At 39.3% G+C, this 21162-nt stretch overlaps 1 pseudogene; it reads right to left on the bottom strand.

Moving 5' to 3' along the window:
- Positions 1 to 821: 821 nt before the first annotated feature.
- LOC139949145 (uncharacterized) lies at positions 822 to 19687 on the bottom strand (annotated as a pseudogene).
- Between the last annotated feature and the right edge of the window lie 1475 nt (positions 19688 to 21162).

The following is a 21162-nucleotide window of genomic DNA, read 5'->3' as shown; positions in this document are numbered from 1 at the left end:
TTTTGTTTTCCAAATCGCCTGAAATTACACATATAGGTGTAATAGAGGGCGAGGAGCAAGGAAATCTTGGTTTTAGTCGTCTACGATGGCTACTTTTTGAGATAATGCCTTAATTCGGATAGTACGACGGTTTAAAATCCAGATTAAAATGAATATTTGAGACCCATCCTAGTGTTCCAGCAACCTGTAACTTGCAGACTGTCTTTTACACATGAAGAACTTCCTTCGGTTAAATTTTGAAGCAAATCGGAGAGAAAAGATTTCCGAGGGTGAAAAAACGTCAAGCTTACCCTACCCCCTTGTCGTTTTTTCAAAAATCGGCCGATATTTTTGTTTTCCAAATCGCCTGAAATTTCATACCTAGGTGTAATAGAGGGCGAGGAGCAAGAAAATCTTGGTTTTAGTCGTCTCTGATGGCTACTTTTTGAGATAATGACTTAATTCGGATAGTACGACGGTTTAAAATCAGGACTCAAATTAATATTTGAGACCCATCTTATTAGGACGAGGAGCAAGAAAATCTTGGTTTTAGTCGTCTCCGATGGCTATAACGACGTTTAAAATCAGGATTAAAATGAATAAGACCCATCCTATTGTTCCAAAATTTGATTTATTCCAGGCTAACTTTGTTTTCGTAGAAATTGCAAGACTTACCATTAATTTGAATTTCGGTCAAAACCTGCAAGGCTTTGAACACAAGGATGAACCTTGATTTTTGTTTTTACTCAAAATCTATCAAGATTAAGCCTTGCAGTTTTGCCTTAATATAAATAGACAAAGAAATAAAAACGTCCCCCAACCTCGCTTTCAGAAGACAAAAATAAGACAATTTAAAGTTCATTTAAAGACGGCAAAACTGGAGTTTCTTTTTATTCGCCCTTTACATACTGCTTGGGATCAATCAATCAATCAATCAATCAATCAATCAAACAACATTTATTTCCATACAAACACAATATACAAATACAAACTATATGATTTTACAAGACTGAAATTTGTATGGAGGTATGGCCAATTAAAGCAAAGTTTGTAGGCTGGGCTGCCTTTACAAAACAATGGAAAGTAATATCAATATTTTTGTCAGGCCTAGACCAAAGGTTGCACTCTCAGTCCCGATAATTGTGCCGCATTTCAGAGCTGTTTTAAGCAGAGAACATTGCTTAACAATTTCCAGCTATTAAGCACAAATGAACATGACACCAGTCACAGATGGTATTTTTGCTAGCAACTGTGTTCTGTGATTTTTTTTTCAAGATGCTTAGCTACTTAGTGTACTTGAGCATGGGCAGTCGCTACAGCAGTTCCATTGATAAAACCTGAACACTTTAAAACTTTGTTGTTTCATGCACACCTCAAATGTTTAACTCTATTGGTCACTTCTCCCATAATGTTCCACCCCCCCCTCTCAAATTATTTTACTCATTTTCATACTAGCAACAGCTTTCCATTGCTTGCTACCAAATACATTTTTATGCTAACAATTATTTTGAGAAATTTACTCCAAATGTGTCCCGTGCTTTTAAGGGTAAACATATTTCACCGATACAATTAGGCAGCCAGCTTAGTGCAAGAAGGTTAGCATGCTTATTCCAGTTATATAATGGAAAGCACACAAGCTCAATTAATTGCCCATGAAGCAGCTAAATAATATTGGTCAATGAGTGGGCACAAGTTGCTAGAATGGATGTATTCGATTAGTTTCCCGGGTCGACCCTGCAGTGCTCATTAGGGTGAGCCCCTGACAAGAGCTAATCGAATGTTCACAATCGCCCTCTCGTGGTGACGTCATGCACCTCGGGCCAGTCCCACAAGCAGGGCACTGGGGGCTGACCCGGGTGAGCCCCTGGAATGACACCAATATTCGAACGTAACAAGGCCAGACCGGGGTCAACCCAGGGAAGCTAATCGAACGCACCCAGTATAAGATGTAAAAGACCTCTTTTAAAATTAAAAACAGAAATCTCATGTGTTTGTGATTCAGTAACTACGTACACTGTTAAAACTGTAAACATTGGTTGGAGGATTTTTGTTGACCGTGTAGAAGATCGACAATACAGTACTTATAAATCATTGTGAAATCAGCATTTAGCTTGGTAGGATTCGAACCCAGAACCATGTGATTGCAACTCCTCCAGTATTACCAGTGAACAACAGTTAGCTTGGTAGGATTTGAACCTACAACCTTGTGATTGCAAGTCCTGCAGTCTAACCACTGAACCACAGTTAGCTTGGTAGGATTCGAACCTACAACCTTGTGATTGCAAGTCCTGCATTCCAACCACTGGGCCACGGTTAGCTTGGTAGGATTCGAACCTACAACCTTGTGATTGCAAGTCCTGCATTCCAACCACTGGGCCATGGTTAGCTTGGTAGGATTGGAACCCACATCCTTGTGATTGCAAGTCCTGCAGTCTAACCACTGGACCAAGGTTAGCTTGGTAGGATTCAAACCTACAACCTTGTGATTGCAAGTCCTGCAGTCCTACCACTGAACTACAGTTAGCTTAGTAGGATTCGAACCCATAACCTTGTGGAAAGCAAGTCCTGAATGCAGTCTAACCACTAGACACAAGGGTGGACCAGGACCCAATTTCATAAAGCTGTTTAAGCAGAAAATATTGCTAAAAAAACTTCTGCTTAGCATAAATCAGCAGGATACCAGTCACAAATTGTACAATTGACACGGTAGTTTGGCTGGTAACCCTGTTCTGGTAAGTATGACTTTGTTGTGCTTAGCTACTTTTTGTGCAAGCTTTAAGCAGCTCTTTGAAATTGGGCCCAGGTCGTTGTCTCAAGTTGTATCGATCAGAATCAACAAATATACAGAAAATCTTAAAGATAATCGCGCAAAAAACAACGAACCCTATCAAAAATGATTGGATTATAAATTTTACACGATATAATACAAAGGTATATTTGGGGGTCAGAGAAGACATTAAACTTGATCTCATAATGTTACCGTGGCTTCAAGTTCATAACTTTGACAAAACTTTAGTTTTTACAAACCGGTTTTTAAAAACACAGCACCATTAAGTCTTAAAAACATATTATCTTATACATTTTAAATATTTCAAAACCCCAAACATGAACTCAGTTAATTAGAGTTTTGTTACTGTTTCTATCAATGCTTTTTAATTACAATATATACAAAAGTGGACGGAATGATACTGGAAGTTCAATACAGGATACCAAAATTATCAAAAAGGTAAATAGATTTTAATTTTTGGGACTGTAACAGATCAAATAAATCGACATTAGGGAGGTTTTACATGCATGGGAACAGATACGGTTTGTGCGACGGAATCGCATCATTATGACGCCATACGCTACTCACTATCTGCTCTACACGCCTGCACCATTGATATCCCGATAGTGGAGTTTGTGTGCAGGACCGAACAGATACAGATACGTGCAGTGGACACTGATATCCTGCTTGCTACACATTAGGTTACAGATAGCTAAACGTATGCGTATGCGTCTCCATTCACGTGCGAAACCTCCCTAGTACATCATCGGGCCAGTATTTGCCAATTTCAACTCATTGAAAAAGAACAGTATAGATTACCTCTGTCATTCGGCCGTTTATTTGATTTCTTAAATGTTGGGTTGATTTGGTTTTAGTCAGTCGTCAGTGTCATGCTGACTTACAAGCACAAAATACCTTATGCATTGATGCCATGCAGCCGCCATCTTAGATGTAAAACGGTGACAAAACAATCAAAACACACAGATTTGTTTGCGTGGCGCACAGTAGTGGCCAATAAGCAACCTCCTTTTAACCTCTAGGTGAGGGCGCCCTACTGAAATGACGTCATGCGCATAAAGTCAATTATCAAGTAAGATACAATAGAAGTCACCAGTGAAAGTCTCAGCTTAATACAGTGTCTACTTGCGGAGAAAACAGCAACAAACTGTCACAGTTTTTTCACACGAATATTAAATCCATCCATGTTTAGCAAGGTGACAGCGGGTACCAACCACATCTCTGGCCGCACCATTCACAACCGGACACCAACTATCCGATGAAGATGCTATTAAGTAGGTACCTGTTACCATGATAACGCATCACTGTGGAGGATCAGGTCGATCTAAGGTTGATCCAGCGTTTGCCGCTAGCTCCCATATCTTCTCCTCGGTGGTCTTCTCTGCTGGAAAACAAGAATAAAAATTAAAATTTAAGGAACACAAGTAAATCAAGCGAGTTCACAATATAATGTATTATCGTTTGACACTCCTGGGGTGGATTTCACAAAGAGTTAGGACTAGTCTTATCTCGAGTTAGGACCAGTTACTCTTCCTAACTTAGGACTATCCATGCAATTTGTATATCTTCTAGGACTAGTCCTAAGTTAGGACTAGTCCTAACTCTTTGTGAAATCGACCCCTGTACAAGCTAGTGTTGAAGGGCAAGTATTTTGTTTTTCGGTATACTCAATAAAATAACCTATGAAAACTTAATTTCAAATGGTGGTAGCGTTTTTGAGATATTTCCAAAAAACCTGGGCGAATATGTCCACGGAAAGAGGAAATGATCTTACAAGAATGCACAGTCTGAAAAGGGTTACTGCTGTAATGGTTCGCATTTTGTGGCATAAAAACTGTTTTTACATGACCGCATTATTGAAGTGTTTCTCAAAATGTTTTGTACTATCAAAAGCTGCCGTAGGCTTCTAACCAAAAGTTTGTATTGCCATCAATTTTAAGAGTAACTACCAAATATATACCTTCCCTTAAGACAACTCAAATCATGTCATTATCATTTATCTTTATTTCTAAGACCACTTAAATGTGCTTTCCTGTGACTGAGAAAGGCATCAGGCCTAAAGCCTTTCTCAGATTCAAATATTTTAGTGAGAAATAACCTCTTTCTCAAAAATTATGTTTCTTGCAGAGGGAGTATTTTCTCACAATGTTTTATACTGCCAACAGCTCTATTGCTCGGTAACTTTCTATGCTTACAATATTTTGAGTAATTACAGAACGTGGCCAGCCGCCGATTTCACCAAACTCTTCCTAACTATGGATTAATCTTAGGACTTAGGACAAGTTACATTCCACATCAATAGACGATAGGACGCAGTGAACCTATCCAAAGTTAGGACAAGTTACTCCTGAGTTACTCGTCCTAACTTGAGATAGGATTAATCCAAGCGTTTCATGTTACTCGTCCTAACTCGAGATAGGATTAATCCAAGCGTTTCATGTTACTCGTCCTAACTTGAGATAGGATTAATCCAAGCGTTTCATGTTACTCGTCCTAACTCGAGATAGGATTAATCCAAGCGTTTCGTGTTACTCGTCCTAACTCGAGATAGGATTAATCCAAGCGTTTCGTGTTACTCGTCCTAACTCGAGATAGGATTAATCCAAGCGTTTCGTGTTACTCGTCCTAACTCGAGATAGGATTAATCCAAGCGTTTCGTGTTACTCATCCTAACTCGAGATAGGATTAATCCAAGCGTTTCATGTTACTCGTCCTAACTCGAGATAGGATTAATCCAAGCGTTTCATGTTACTCGTCCTAACTCGAGATAGGATTAATCCAAGCGTTTCGTGTTACTCGTCCTAACTCGAGATAGGATTAATCCAAGCGTTTCGTGTTACTCGTCCTAACTCGAGATAGGATTAATCCAAGCGTTTCGTGTTACTCGTCCTAACTCGAGATAGGATTAATCCAAGCGTTTCGTGTTACTCGTCCTAACTCGAGATAGGATTAATCCAAGCGTTTCATGTTACTCGTCCTAACTTGAGATAGGATTAATCCAAGCGTTTCATGTTACTCGTCCTAACTTGAGATAGGATTAATCCAAGCGTTTCGTGTTACTCGTCCTAACTCGAGATAGGATTAATCCAAGCGTTTCATGTTACTCGTCCTAACTCGAGATAGGATTAATCCAAGCGTTTCGTGTTACTCGTCCTAACTTGAGATAGGATTAATCCAAGCGTTTCATGTTACTCGTCCTAACTCGAGATAGGATTAATCCAAGCGTTTCGTGTTACTCGTCCTAACTCGAGATAGGATTAATCCAAGCGTTTCGTGTTACTCGTCCTAACTTGAGATAGGATTAATCCAAGCGTTTCATGTTACTCGTCCTAACTCGAGATAGGATTAATCCAAGCGTTTCGTGTTACTCGTCCTAACTCGAGATAGGATTAATCCAAGCGTTTCATGTTACTCGTCCTAACTTGAGATAGGATTAATCCAAGCGTTTCATGTTACTCGTCCTAACTCGAGATAGGATTAATCCAAGCGTTTCGTGTTACTCGTCCTAACTCGAGATAGGATTAATCCAAGCGTTTCATGTTACTCGTCCTAACTCGAGATAGGATTAATCCAAGCGTTTCATGTTACTCGTCCTAACTCGAGATAGGATTAATCCAAGCGTTTCGTGTTACTCGTCCTAACTCGAGATAGGATTAATCCAAGCGTTTCGTGTTACTCGTCCTAACTCGAGATAGGATTAATCCAAGCGTTTCGTGTTACACGTCCTAACTCGAGATAGGATTAATCCAAGCGTTTCGTGAAATCAACTGCAGTGCCTTTAAGAAACAAGTAGACAAAAAATCTACAAAAAAATGAAACTTATCGTACCTTTGCTTTTGTCGGATTCTTCCTGCTCTTTTCTTTTCTTCTCGTTCTCGAGGACCTCCCAGCTGTTTGGAATTCTGGTTCCAAATTTCTTGAGCTCATCGATGAGACTCGGTGCTTCGGCTTTCGTCTTGTTAGATTCAAATATTTCTTGAATCAAAGGAATCTTATTGGATGCTCCTGATGATGATGTCATTGATTCCACATCTTCTGATTGGTCCATTAAGTCTGACTTTGATGGGTTGGTTTCTTGAATCAAAGGATGTGATTGGTCGTCGGGGTCTTCATCATCCATCAGTAAGGATGAATTTGATTGGTCGGTAATCTTAGTGGAGCTCAGGGATTGATTGATTTCTTCAATGATTATTTTTCCTCTTGGTTGCTCGACTAATGTCACTTCTTCGATTAGCATTTTTCTGAAGTTGGGAATTCCGCACTTCTGTCAAGCGTATTTTAGCAGGGAATTTTTGCATGCTTACCTAACAAAGCTAGCACAGAACTTCACCACTTTTACAGTAAGTAGAGAATGGTGATTGAAAGCGCAGAATTCGGCGGTAAGCAGAGCCATGAGATTGGGACCAGGTCTGTGGCAGGTATCATGAAAGAGCTGTGGAACGGAGGGTATAACGAGGTTGGTATAAAAGGAGTTCTTGGAGGGGGGGGGGGGGGGGGTGCTGGTTGAGGGATATGTATGTCAGTTGAAGGAGTTTGAATGAAATGACATGGGTATTGGGGTGATATTTTAGTGGCCGGTATCTCGGCGGGCGATAACTTGTCGGGTGATATTTTGTCTCGGGGTGATAGTTTGGCGGGGTGGTGAGTGGTGACAAGTCTCAAGACAACATCCACACATCTTGAAATCTAACTTACATCAATATTAATCTTCTCTTCTCTGAGGTCGATGGTCTCAATGTCATCCTCTTCATATACTTCCGTTGTGAAGACCTTCTTCTGGTCCTTGGTGTCTCCTAAAAACATTTAAAAGGAACATTAGATTTAAGTGTTCTTTATGAATATAATATATTTCTGGTAATAAAACCAAGGAGGCCGCAAAGTGAACTAAAGTAAATGGTGTTTGAAGCTTTGCATGGTGTGGGGAATAAGAGTAACTATAAATATGACAAGTAAACTTACGGGTACAACCATGTGTAAAAACTATTTTGAGGGAGTGTTGGCACTGATAGAGCCGGTTTGGTACCAACGTTTCTCCTGACGACAAGCAGAGTATACTGTTCCAAACGTTGGGACCAAACCGGTTCTTTTCAGAGCCAACACTCCCTCAAAAGAGTTTTTACACATGGTTGTACCCGCAAGTTTACTATTCATATTTATAGTTACTCTTAATCACTGTAGCTCAGAAGCCTAGGAAAACTGTAAACAAGAATGCTTAGCACATGAACCAGAAACACTAGTCGAACTGCCAGACACACCGGGGTGAACCCCTTCTCCTTGCGATAAGTGTGTACAGGGGTCGTTTACCTGTGTTGATAGTTGTTATTTTTATTATTATTATTATTATTGGTTTATTAAAAAACAAACGTAGCAGCCAAAAGGCTGAATTGTGTTTAGGTTTACAATATAAAAATACATTCAAACATCAAAAACCAGCAAATATACAATTATTACGAGATTATAAAAATAGAGTAGATGTGAATATAAAATTTAAAAACTGAAGTATGTACATGTACAATACAAATATTTACACAATGAAAACAAGTTATCTACAGGCCAGAACAATTATTGGTGATTGAGCAGCTCAACTAGGGAGGGGATGCAACTGTTTTTGAAACGGTTAGTCCTACATTTAATTGTACAAAGTTTATTGGAATTTCTCAGGTTGTTGTTTCTAGGTGGGGGAAGTCATTGTTTATATCTGTCAGAAGTGAGGAGGGATTTACAAAAATTAACGAAGAGCTGCTCAAGTTTAACATCCATGGCAGGGAGGCCAAGCTGGGAATAAATTTCAGCAAAAGACTTACTTTCACAGTAATCGTAGGACAAGATAATACGAAGAGCCTTGCGCTGCAACTTTTCAAGGCATCCAAGTTGAGACTTCGTGAGGCTTGAATACCAACACACTTGTTATAACAACACACAGGACATACAGCTTCTTGTCCCATCCGAAGGCAAAGCAATGGTTAAGTTTCTTGCTTAAAGACACACGTGTCACAACTCCTGAACCCACACTCCCTTGAACAGTTCAGAGCTTGATTTGGCAGTGCTCTTAACATTTCGGCCACGACACCTTCATTTGTAAGCATACAAGTAAGATCTTTGATTTTACTTTATTTTCAGAAATCAAATAAAACACAAAGAGACAATTATTACCTTGTGATGTCACCTCCTCAATCATCATCCCTGTCTTCTTCTCAGCACTAGAGGGCGCTTTACTGACGTCAAATGTAAACAGGTGTTCATCTTCAGCCGGAGAGAGACTCGTCTCTGGAGCGGAGTTCTTTTCTTCTTCTTCTTCTTTTTGTTTTCGAGCAGCTTGGGCTCGATTGCGTATCTCCAATAAAGCTGTTAAAGGGAAGAATAAGTTTAGTAATCAATCTTAAACTTAAAGAAAGAAAAACTTTTGGTTAGAAGCCTACTGCAGCTTTGACAATAGTCATTTTGAGAAAGACTTCTATTCGAACAAATGTGGTTGTGTAAAAGTAGGTAAGTTTTTATACACCAAAATTCTAATCTGAAAAGTGTGGTACAGCTTTTCTGTGTTAAGCAAGTTTTTGTGCTTACAGGCTTTTGGAACAATTGGGCCATGTTGCTTAGCACAATAATTCTGCTTACAGACTGTTAGCATAATGGCCTTAAAGGATTGAGACTGAGACGACTTCTAAGTTCAACTATTGGATCAGCCATGACTACTGCCCTCTGTTAATGGCGGTTTGAGATGTGACACAGAATTTTATGAAACTAGCCCAAGAAGTACAGCAAACCTTTAAAACAATGCGACGGACATGTCTAAGGCAACCCTTACCATCAACGCTGGCCTGTATCTTTGCTCTTTCATTATTAATAAGACGGACATGTCTAAGGCAACCCTTACCATCAACGCTGGCCTGTATCTTTGCTCTTTCGTTGTTAATCCAACGTTGTCGTTCTTCTTTCTCAGCTTCCCTGCCTCCTTGAAGCCTGGATACAAACAGACAACATAACTCGATAAGTGATGTTTTAAGCTTTGCATGTTGTGATGGATAAGAATTAACTATACATAATTGTAAACTTGCGAGCACAACCATGTAATAATTCTGTTTTGAGGAAGTGTTGGCTCTGAAAAGAGCCAGTTTGGTTTTAACATTTCAAACAGTTTACTGTCTCTTGTGAACTTGAGCCCTGTCGCTTAGCACAATATTTCTGCTAACAAACTACAAACTGAAAACAACAAACTGGATTGTAAAAAATGGAAACTACTTTATACTTTTTAAAATTGTACTTACCAAGCTTCAGTACAAGCTCGCTCCCGTGGAAAAACTGGGCGGTCGTCCAAATATGTCAGATTTCTCTGGGGAAAAAAAAACACAATAAAAAAAATAAGTTCCAAATGCTCATCGGTAATTAAAGCTAAAAACAGTTTCCTCTAAAATAAATGTTAAAACCATGAGGGAAATTAGAGCATCGATGTGTTTCTGGCCGACTGGAAGAGGAAGGCGAAAGCTAGAGGGACTGACAAAATTCGAGCACTTAAAGTAGCATACATTAGCTAATGCCACAGCTCAACAGCTGATTTCATGAAACGCTAGGATTAATCCTATCTTGAGTTAGGGCGAGTAACCCGTCCTAACTTGGGATGGGTTCAATGCGCCCAACGTCTTCGGATATGGAACGTAACTCGCCTTTAGTCCTAAGAATAATCCTAGATTAGAAAGAATTTGGTGAAATCAACAGCTGGACAGGGAGGCTTGGAGGGAGTTCGTTTCTCGGACCACCACGGGACGGTGGACGTCCTAATGGAGAAAGCTGGGGTGGATTTCACAAAGAGTTAGGACTAGTCTTATCTCCAGTTAGGACGAGTTACTAGTCCTAACTTAGGACTAGCCATACGTTTTTGATATCTCTTAGGACTAGCCCTAAATTAGGACTAGTCCTAATAACTCTTTGTGAAATCCATCCCTGGTGCTCTACTGAGCCGTCTAACCCGAAAGCCCAGTTCATACTACCTACAAATGCGAATGTGATACGAATAATGGTGTCACGTAGTCGTTACAAATAGTTCGCAGGGGTTGAGTTGTGTATAACTTTCTTGCATATATCGCTGCGAAAACAGAGCTGTGACGTCAAATTCAGGTCCAATTCGCAACGCATTCGCATGAAGTATGAACCAGGCTTTATGATGTCGGTCTCCCTATTTTGTCCATATCTTTGATCAAGGGGTATCTGGCAGAGTGTCTAGGGCAGTGGACTCAAGTTCTGTAATTTACAGAATGTGGGTTCGAATCCTGGCCTGGTGAGTCGCAACACTGATCATAATTGCTCCTCTCCACCCAGGTTGCATCTGAGAAGCCTGAAAGCTAATCACTTCGGCTCAGATTTCACTGAGAGTGACATACTACTTGCACCATTAAATATTGGATATTAAGAGTTCTTACCAATCTGAGAATGAGAGTCTTCCTGTAATTCTTAATCTTCTTAACGACTGTATTTCCCATCAGGTTCAACACTCTCTGAAATACAAGAAAATACACCTTAAGTAGGGTTTGAAACTTTGCATGGTGGTAGTATAATTAGGTAACGTTTGCAGTAGCACCATGCGCAAATCTCTTTAGAAGAATGTTTGTTTTGTTGGTAGTAATAATAATAATAATAATAATAATAATAATAATGTACTTATATAGCGCATTTTCCATATACATGTTCAAATGCGCTTGACATAGATAAATGTTTAACAGAACAGGTGAGTTTTGAGCAGTGTTTTGAACATATTGACAGATTGTTGATTACGGGGAGATATTGGGAGTTTATTCCACAGTTTGGGAGCGGCAGTAGTGAAGGCTCTATCACCAAGTGTGGGTAGCATCTTTGGAGATGGGTGGTTCAGCATGATGCCTTGAGAGGAGCGAAGGGAGTAGCGGGATGGTTGCGTGATCGTTATAAGTTCAGATAGGTAGGGAGGAGCTAGACCGTGGATGCATTTGAGAAAATACATCTTTAGTAGGGTTTGAAACTTTGCGTGGTGTGAGTATAATAAGGTTAGGTTTGCAGTAGCACCACGTATAAATCTTTTTAGAGGAATTTTGGTTCTGAAACCGTTGTTTCTTTTTATTACCAACACTATCAACTCATAGGTATTTACACATGGTGCTACCGCAAACCTCACCTAACAAAAAATGCAGATTGAAAACTATAAGAAGCTGTTGTAAACTGCTTAACAACCTAACTGAACTTCTAAAAACCAAAGGTATAATATAATAATAATAATAATAATGGGCATTTATAATGCGCTGGAACCATCTAAAGATGCTCATGACGCAGTGACATAATAAACGGGAAAGTTATGAAGTCCTGATTAGGCGAGTCTTGAGGGAAGTTTTGAACAAAGCTATTGATCCGGCAAGTCGTTCCATAATAAAGGGGCAACAGAAGTAAATGATCTTTCACCCCATGATGTTTTGGCAAGAGTTTCCTTAAAAGATGTTTGTAATAAGATCGCATAGACTGGCGGTTGGAAATGTGGGGTTGGAGTCCTTCTGAGAGATATGGTGGTAAAGTGCTCTAACTTACACATATCTTCATGTTAGCGAGAACATTAACAATTTCCGGGTCTTCCAGTCTGTTATGAGACATATCCACAACGCTGAGGTTGTCGCATCGCTCCAACTCCTGAATATCTGAAGCGGTCGACAGTCGATTGTGGGAAATCTGGAGGGTGTTCAACTTAGGAAGACAAGCTGAAAGAAATGAACACAGACAATTAATTCACCTTTATAACAATAATAGTGGCTCCTTAAACAGCAAGCATATCCATTCAGTCAGTGACGTTCCTCAACATTCAGTATTTTCCTGCAGCAAGGAACTCAATTGTGGAACTCAATTTTTGTATTATGAAACCTACTCCTTTAAAGGCCGGTTCGCGCGACGGAAATCTTGCGTGCAATCCTAAGACTGAGGCCTAAAAATCGTGTCTTTTTATGATCGCGTGTCACAATTTCCGACGCCCGACCATCGCGCGACCGACTATAACTCGGCCTTTACATAGCACCATGACACAATATGTGCCAATCAAACCAGGAACACCGGGGCGAACCCCTTCTCTTTTCGATAAGTGTACTGGGCTCTATTATGAGCGTTACACAATACACGGGACCAATGGCTTTACATCCCATCCAAAGGTCGAGGCATCGTGGTTAAGTGTCTAGCTTTTAAGGACACAAGTGTCACGACTGGGATTATGTTAAGAAGTTACAAACAGATTACCAAGCTAAGGGTCATGTCACACAAGGCAATGTACAATCAACCAGTTCATGACAATCTCCAAAAACAGAATCTATTCACATTTGACAGTTCACATAATCTTAGGGATCGTACAACAATGTTATTAAAATTACTTGTGTGCTACCAAAGTGGTTCGGTAGCAAGCACCGCAGATGGTTGCCTTTATTAAGTTGCCTGTAAAAAATGCCTCATGTGACAAGGCCCTTAGAAGTTGCAGTTTCAGCAAATTGCGTCTAGCTCGTCTATATTTTGTGAGACATTACAACATTGAAGTAGATACTAGGAGTACATCTAATTGAACTTCTCTGAACAGAAAACATATCGACCATTGCACTTGGGCCTTAAGATCATCACAAGTTCCAGGTGGCCGAGGGGGTCCACCAACAGGCACAGGTGTTTGCACGACTCTGCTTTTTTTTTGGCCAAATTTTTCAATAAAAAATTGGACATGACTCTCCTTGTAACTTGTGTTTTATTTGCCTTAACCCCCCCCCCACTTAAATATTGAGGGCCCACCTTATCCCGGTGGGCCCTCAGGCTGTCATTTTTGCCCACAGTACAATTGGGTGTGTATATCAGTCGCTTTTAGCAAGTCATTTTGCGCAAGGAAACTCCCATTAAATTAATACACACCCAATTTAATGCAATGTGGGAAAACATGGCGGCCAAGTAGACAGTGAGACAAATAATGAGACAACAGTTACGAGTTCAGACGAATCAACTAATAGTTGACTTGTCCATAAATAGCATCAGCATTTATTCTTGAACAATCATATTGAGCAAAATTTAATAAAAACGCAAGGCTATAGTCTTGTGGATATTTTGGGCAGAATTAGATAAAAACGCAAGGCTATAGTCTTGTGGAATTTTTGGGGGAAATTTGGATAAAAACGCAAGGCTATAGTCTTGTGGAATTTTTGGGCAGAATTAGATAAAAACGCAAGGCTATAGTCTTGTGAAATTTTGGGGAAAATTTGATATCATGCAAGGCTGTAGTATTGTGGAATTTTTGCGCAAAATTAGATAAAAACGCAAGGCTATAGTCTTGTGAAATTTTTGGGGGAAATTTGGATAAAAACGCAAGGCTATAGTCTTGTGGAATTTTTGGGCAGAATTAGATAAAAACGCAAGGCTATAGTCTTGTGAAATTTGTGGAAAAATTTGGATAAAAATGCAAGGCTATAGTCTTGTGGAATTTGTGGGGAAAATTTGATAAAAATGCAAGGCTGTAGTCTTGTGGAATTTTTGGGGGAAATTTGATATAAATGCAAGGCTGTAGTCTTGTGGAATGTTTGCACAAAATCAGATAAAAACGCAAGGCTATAGTCTTGTGAAATTTGTGGACAAATTTGGATAAAAATGCAAGGCTGTAGTCTTGTGGAATTTTTGCGAAAAATTAGATAAAAACGCAAGGCTATAGTCTTGTAAAAGTTGTGGAAAAATTTGGACAAAAATGCAATGCTGTAGTCTTGTGGAATTATTGGGCAGAATTAGATAAAAACGCAAGGCTATAGTCTTGTGGAATTTTTCGAAAAAATTTGAGCAAAATTTGTAAAAATGTAAGGCTGTAGTCTTGTGGAATTTTCGGGCAGAATAAGATAAAAACGCAAGGCTATAGTCTTGTAGAATTTTTGGGGAAAATTTGGATAAAAACGCAAGGCTATAGTCTTGTGGAATTTTTGGGCAGAATTAGATAAAAACGCAGGGCTATAGTCTTGTGGAATTTGTGGGGAAAATTTGGATAAAAACGTAAGGCTACAGTCTTGTGGAATTTGAGCAAAATCTGGATAAAAACGCAAGGCTACAGTCTTGTGGAATTTTTGGGCAAAATTAGAGCAAAATTGGATAAATATGCAAGGCTCTTGTGGAATTTTTGGACAAAATTTGAGCGAAATTGGATAAATACACAAAATAGTCCTGAGGCTGCAAGAGGTGTCATACAGCCCTCCATTCTGTTGAGCATGAATCTCCCTGGCTTCGTTCATTAAGCCCTCGCTTACAACTGGACTTTGGTGCTGTTTCATGGATGACAATCAGTCCTGAGGAGATGCAGTTGTTATGCCACCTCGCAGTTGGTTCACATGTAAAACAAAGCATTTATTCTTGCATTAGTCTTGTTTTAATAATCTGGTTGAACAAAATACAATTGTAGGGCAATCTTGTAGCTAAGTACACCCATACAAGCAATATGTTTCAGTTTCAAATTTGGCCTATTCATCCTGGTAAGGTTCGTCAAAAACAGGGCTACCACGTGAAGGTCCCAGGATACCTGCCCCACACGGTTTCCAGAGTCATCAGGGCCTTTGCACCATCCTGTCGGATGGGTCAGGTCCGCCGTCCCAGAAGGAGGGACAGTCCCCTACTGTACTATCGCGGTCCCTAGTTGGAAAGAACTTAGGGACTACTTCCGTTGGTCAACCATTTGTGATAACACCGGCACCATCCTAGCAGATGAGGAGCCCGAATGCACCTTTAAGATCAACCACCCAGTGGCCCGAGCCGGAAGTAGGACCCCACATGCCACGTGCACGTGTCCAGGTCCCTTTAGTCTTATTCGAAATCGTCCGTGCTGTACCATTTCGATCCGCACGCACCACCAAGTTAGCGCCAAAAGAAAAACGCGTTTATGCTTGCTTGCTTGCAATGGTGTACTTATTTACAAGATGCAAACTGTATAGTGAGCTATCAAAACAACTCGCTACATGTAAAGCATCAAATATCAGCACCAAAACAACCCACTGCATGTAAAGCATCAAATATCAACACATGTAAAGCCCGGTTTATACTTCCTACGAATGCAATGCGAATTTGAGGCTTTAACCCTCTTTTCGCAACAATATTCATAAGTGAGTTAATTAGATTTGAACTGCTATTGTTATTCGTTGATAATTTGTGACGTCAACATTCGCTTTGCATTCGTATTCGCAGGAAGTATGAATAAGGCTTTACTCATCTAAATAGAATCTCTTACTTTTGTTCATTCATGATCCACAGATGAGCTGCTAGGATGTCTTGATGAAACTGATGTTTTCCAAGGCAGTTGATCTCCTTTTTATGCAGCCTTCAAGGTGTCGGTAGGGGATACTCCATTCGTACTTTGAACTACTGGCCCTGAAAGGACAAGTTAACAGATAAAAATTTGTAGTTATTTTGGGGGTTGAACAAAGAATTGACTAGAGTGGGATTCGAACCAACGACCTCCGGATTAACGTGCCGGCGCTCTACCAACTGAGCTATCTAGCCCTATATTGACGGTGTCCCTATTCTGTCAATATCTTTGTTCGGGGTGCCAGTCAGAAGCCATACAACCGTTAACTGCCGTGTAGCCAGGGATCACACCCAAATTATGATACAACCTGGGAAGCGGCAGCTAGGGGATCACCTTAAGGGGATGCAACTTTTTGTTTCAGATATCAATATAAACCACAAGGGAAACTGACTGGGTAAATTTTGTAAGAATTATGTAGTTATAAGCCAATATTTTTTTTCTTGCATAGGTAATCTAGACCACCTCTTTATATAATAATAACAATAATGGTGGCTTCTTGTAGCGCTCAGGTCTGTAACGCAGTGACGCTCATGGCGATTCAACATTATTCTCCCTGCTCACAGGGCCTTAAATCATTCCTTAAACCATCTCAGCTCCCTGAGAAGTTTAGTCTGTGTCGCCAAATAATGTAAGTTAATCAATCACAAGAACCAACTCTGCCCGCACAGGTACTCATTTACCACTGGGTGCGGAGAGAAGCTAATGGTGACGTGAATAACCACCTGTGTGGTGGCAGGCCCCTGTGGTGATACACTTTTCACCCATTAAATGAGGGAAAGTTAATAGCAGAAATAATGCACCCCTTATCCCCCTTTTGCCTTAACTTTAATTGTCCGATTATTATACAAACGTGGCAGACAAGGCAGGCTGCACCATAGTTTATCATTGTATTTGGGTATTTGGCTAAATGGAAATTAAAGCACTGTCTGGGATTTCTACACTATTCCCTGGCAGATTATTTATCTGCTGTGGCTAACGGCGGGGGTTCTGCGATTCATGGTCGGTGCCTTACTCATATTTCTCACAAGACAACAACAAATCCAAGTGTAAGAATGTTTTGCTGTCTTTCATTTTCTCAAGTCAAGGTTTTATTGGTCAATTATATTGAAGGCAATCCCTCAAATGTGCAAGATAACCTGGGTGGAATACTGACCTAAAGAGGTTATAATTGGGGGGGGGGGATGATACAGACACCCCCCCCCCACCCCAAGTCAAAATTTTATCAGAAATGCAGCCACTATTGTATATCAGACCGATTTTCGGATGGTGTATTGTTTGTTAATCAGTCCTGACTTTTATGACACATTGTGTGCTGGTACAACACTCTGTGTCACCTTCAAACTAACTCAGTTTTGACTTAGTAAGGTGTACCAAATTGTCTCTGGTCATAGTTGATAGAAACTTTATAATATGTGAAATAAAAAACAATTGTAGTTATTTTAAGCTTCAATTGCATGGCGTTGGTGGTGATTGGCCTTTAGCTAAATGAGTTTAATCTGGGCGCTAGTTCCATTTGATTTGCATACTCATCCTTCAAACAATTGTTAAGAATTATGTGTTTACCTTTTTAGTTATAGGCCTACATCACATTCAGACCGTTTTGAGCTTTGTTACTGGTGACCTCTGACATCGTCATGATGATGGCTGACAAACACTACAAAGAAAAACATTTTAAAAGACAAAATAAGTTTGCATCTAAAAATGGAAAAAAAACACAAAGGGGTGTCTAGCAGTTTAAGCCAGTTTGGACCTTGCCTAAAATTAATAGCAGTTTTATCAAACTTGCGCCTAAATTGAAAAACTCACAAGGGGTAAGTCCAGCAGTTTTATCAAATTTGGGCCAAATTGAAAAAAATCCCAAGGGGCAAAGTCTAGCAGTTTTATCAAATTTGGGCCTTAAATTGAAAAAATCCCAAGGGGTAAGTCTAACAGTTTCTTTTTTTTTATTTTTGCTTAAAATTTAAAAAATCACAAGGGGTAGGGATCTAAGTCCAGCAGTTTGATTACATTTTTGTTATATATATATATTTTTTAAATCACAAGGGGCGGGGCAAGTACAGCAATTTGATAACATTTGGGTAAAACTGAAAATATCACAAGGCAGACTATTATTATTGGTATATTCACAGAGAGATGTGTTGTTACAATAACAGCATCCCAGGTGTCATGAGGACTAGTTTGTGTTTACACTTACTCAAGTCTAGTCTCAAGACAGTGATCCCTTCTTCATGTGGCGATTCTCTGCCATGTCATCTCAACAGTACAACCCTGCAATACATCAGATGAAAAAATCACAAGGGGTAAACCCAGCAGTTCGATAACTTTTTTAAATCTAAATTGAGAAAAGTCACAGGGTTAAAGACACTGGACACTATTGGTAATTGTCAAAGACCAGTCTTCTCACTTGGTGTATCTCAACATATGCATAAAATAACAAACCTGTGCAAATTTGAGCTCGGATGGTCATCGGAGTTGAAAGAACAAAACACCCTTGTCACACGAAGTTGTGTGCTTTCAGATCCTTGACTTCGGGACCTCAAATTCCAAACTTGAGGTCTTAAAGTCAAATTCGTGGAAAATTACTTCTTTTTCTTTCTAGAAATCTACGTCACTTTAGCGGAAGCCCTTTCTAACAATGTTTTATGCTATCAACCTCTCCCCATTACTCGTTAACAAGTGATATTTTATGCTGATAATTGTTTTGAGTAATAACCAATAGTGTCCAGCAATTTTATCAAGTTTTCGTTAAAAATGGAAAGAGTAAGTTTTATCATTTGGGTCCAAAATTGGGCAGTTTGATCATTTTTTTGTTAAAAAAAACAAGGGGTAAGTAAGTTCAGCAGTTTGATCAAATTTTGTAAAAAGAAATTGAAAAAATCACAAGGGGGTGGGGCAAGTTCAGCAGTTCGATAAAATTTTGGTTTAAACTGAACAAATTCACAAGAGGTACATGTAAGGTCTAGCATTTTGATCAAATCTGGGTTAAAAATTGATAAAAAAGAGGGAAGTCCAGCAGACTTTTATTATTATTATTATATTCACAGACACATGTTTTTGTTATAACAACATATCCCATGTGTATGTGAGCATTTAGTTTGTGTTAACACTTACTCCCTGGTCAAGTCAGCGATCCCTTGTACATGCAGTGATTCTCTACAATTAAATCTCAGCTCACCAGTACAACCCTGCAATACATCAAATAAAATAATCACAAGGGGGTAAGTCCAGCAGTTTGATCAAACTTTAATAAAACATTGACAAATCACAAGGGGCAAGTCCGTTTGATCAAAATTAGATCTAAAATAAAAACAAAAATAACAAGGGGTAGTGTCACAAATAGTGCTGGGCGAAAAGTGAAATTTTGGTATTCGGATACCGCTGGCAAACTATCCGAAATTAACCGGATATTCGAATAGTTTTTTGCGCCGCTAGAGGGCGCTATTTAAAAAAAAATATATATTAAAATTGTGGTTTTTTTGCCTCTAGAGGGCGCTGTTCGTTTGTGAATGAGATGTTATGGGCGGATTGATATTAGTTTTAGACAGTGTCACTCGGTTCATTCATAAAAATAACCGGATCTAATTTAAAGATGGCGATTCTGCTCTTTTACCTGACATTGTGATGAGCCAGCAACATCGTAGATAGAGTGTGTCGGCACTCTATACTTGGCTCAAATCGTGAGCTTCAAAAAGTAAAGCATCTATAGCGGGGTGAAATTTACACTGAATCCAGATATTTGGCAGGCGGAAACACCCAAGATTGACTGTAAATTATACCAACTATTTATTTATTGTTTATAACTGCTATATTTTCAGTGCATTTTGTGAGAAGAAGTTCAACCAAAACGTAGTCTATATTTTCAGTGCATTTTGTGTGAAGAGACAAAAACTGTGTTGATAAGTCAATATTAATTTAGAATTGAGTAATCTTACAAGAAACACCATTTTATTTGCTTGAGACATTTGAGAAAGTTGTGACAGAAAAGCGCTGTTATCCAAAAATCTTTTTTAGTTAAAAGTTTGTTCAGAAGGACCATAGTCAATCACATTATTATTTGATATTTATTATTACAAACTCTATTGTTTAGATGGCCAAGAGTATGGTCAAGAGTATGCGCAAAGGGCACAGAGTCTTCGCCAAGATGGCCAGGGAATGAGCAAGGTTGCCCCATTTGAAGTGCGTCCATCAGAAGACGAAACGTTGGGCCGAACAGGGAAGTCGAGGTAGGGCTGGACTGATGTAGCATGGAAGTTGCATCGAGGAGGTATTTGTTGGAGAAAGGGAAGACTGGCTTTTATGCCTAGAGAACAATATTTGGAGAGCCTCATAGTTGGCCAAGAGATTTAGCGAAGTTGGAAAGGCATATTGATGCTAAGTGAATTGAAGTGGAATTTGGAGTTGCTAAGTAGAAGTTGGGATTGCATATTGATGCTATGGGAATTTAAAGATCCTGTTTCAGATTTTTGGCCAATTTGACCCAACAATTTTGATTTAAAATTCAATCTAAAGAAAAATATTTTTAAAAACGCGTATTTTGTTTAAATGAAGATATCACATCCTCCATTGTTCCAACTATCATAACAATGTTGTGATGATGATTGTGCCCATAAAATAATTGAAAATGCCTTTAATTCCTGATCCTGCCGATAGGTGGCGCTCTAACATGTCCAATGAGAAATTTCAGCTCAATGTTTTCCTTGAAACTTGGCTGTTTTTTTCTCGGCTACTGAGCATTTTATTTGGGTTTATATCCCAAATCTCGTAATTTGTCTGTCTTGTATGTGTTCTATGCTAAGGCCTTTTTCTCGGCTGCCGGGCAGTTTGTTTTTGGTCTTTTAATTTGTAAATTATCCCCACTCGCGTTAGAGCCTAAATTTCTTTTCAGGTTTATCGATACATGTGTTTTAATGTACATGTACATATGGGTATGATGTACGAACAACAGTCACATGTTCACCCTCGTGCTTTTCGAATGTTGCGCCCCGCCCTCAAAAAGTCAAATTCACCAAGAAATACTTTCAATAATAATTCAATTTCCCCACAAAGATAATAATCAACTTACCATGATCAGTTTTGCCGTAATTATAGCTAC

Source organism: Asterias amurensis, chromosome 16, assembly GCF_032118995.1.
Source record: "Asterias amurensis chromosome 16, ASM3211899v1".
Lineage (NCBI taxonomy): Eukaryota > Metazoa > Echinodermata > Asteroidea > Forcipulatida > Asteriidae > Asterias > Asterias amurensis.
Note: the sequence above shows the minus strand (reverse complement) of the source record. Positions and strands in the feature narration are given on the sequence as shown.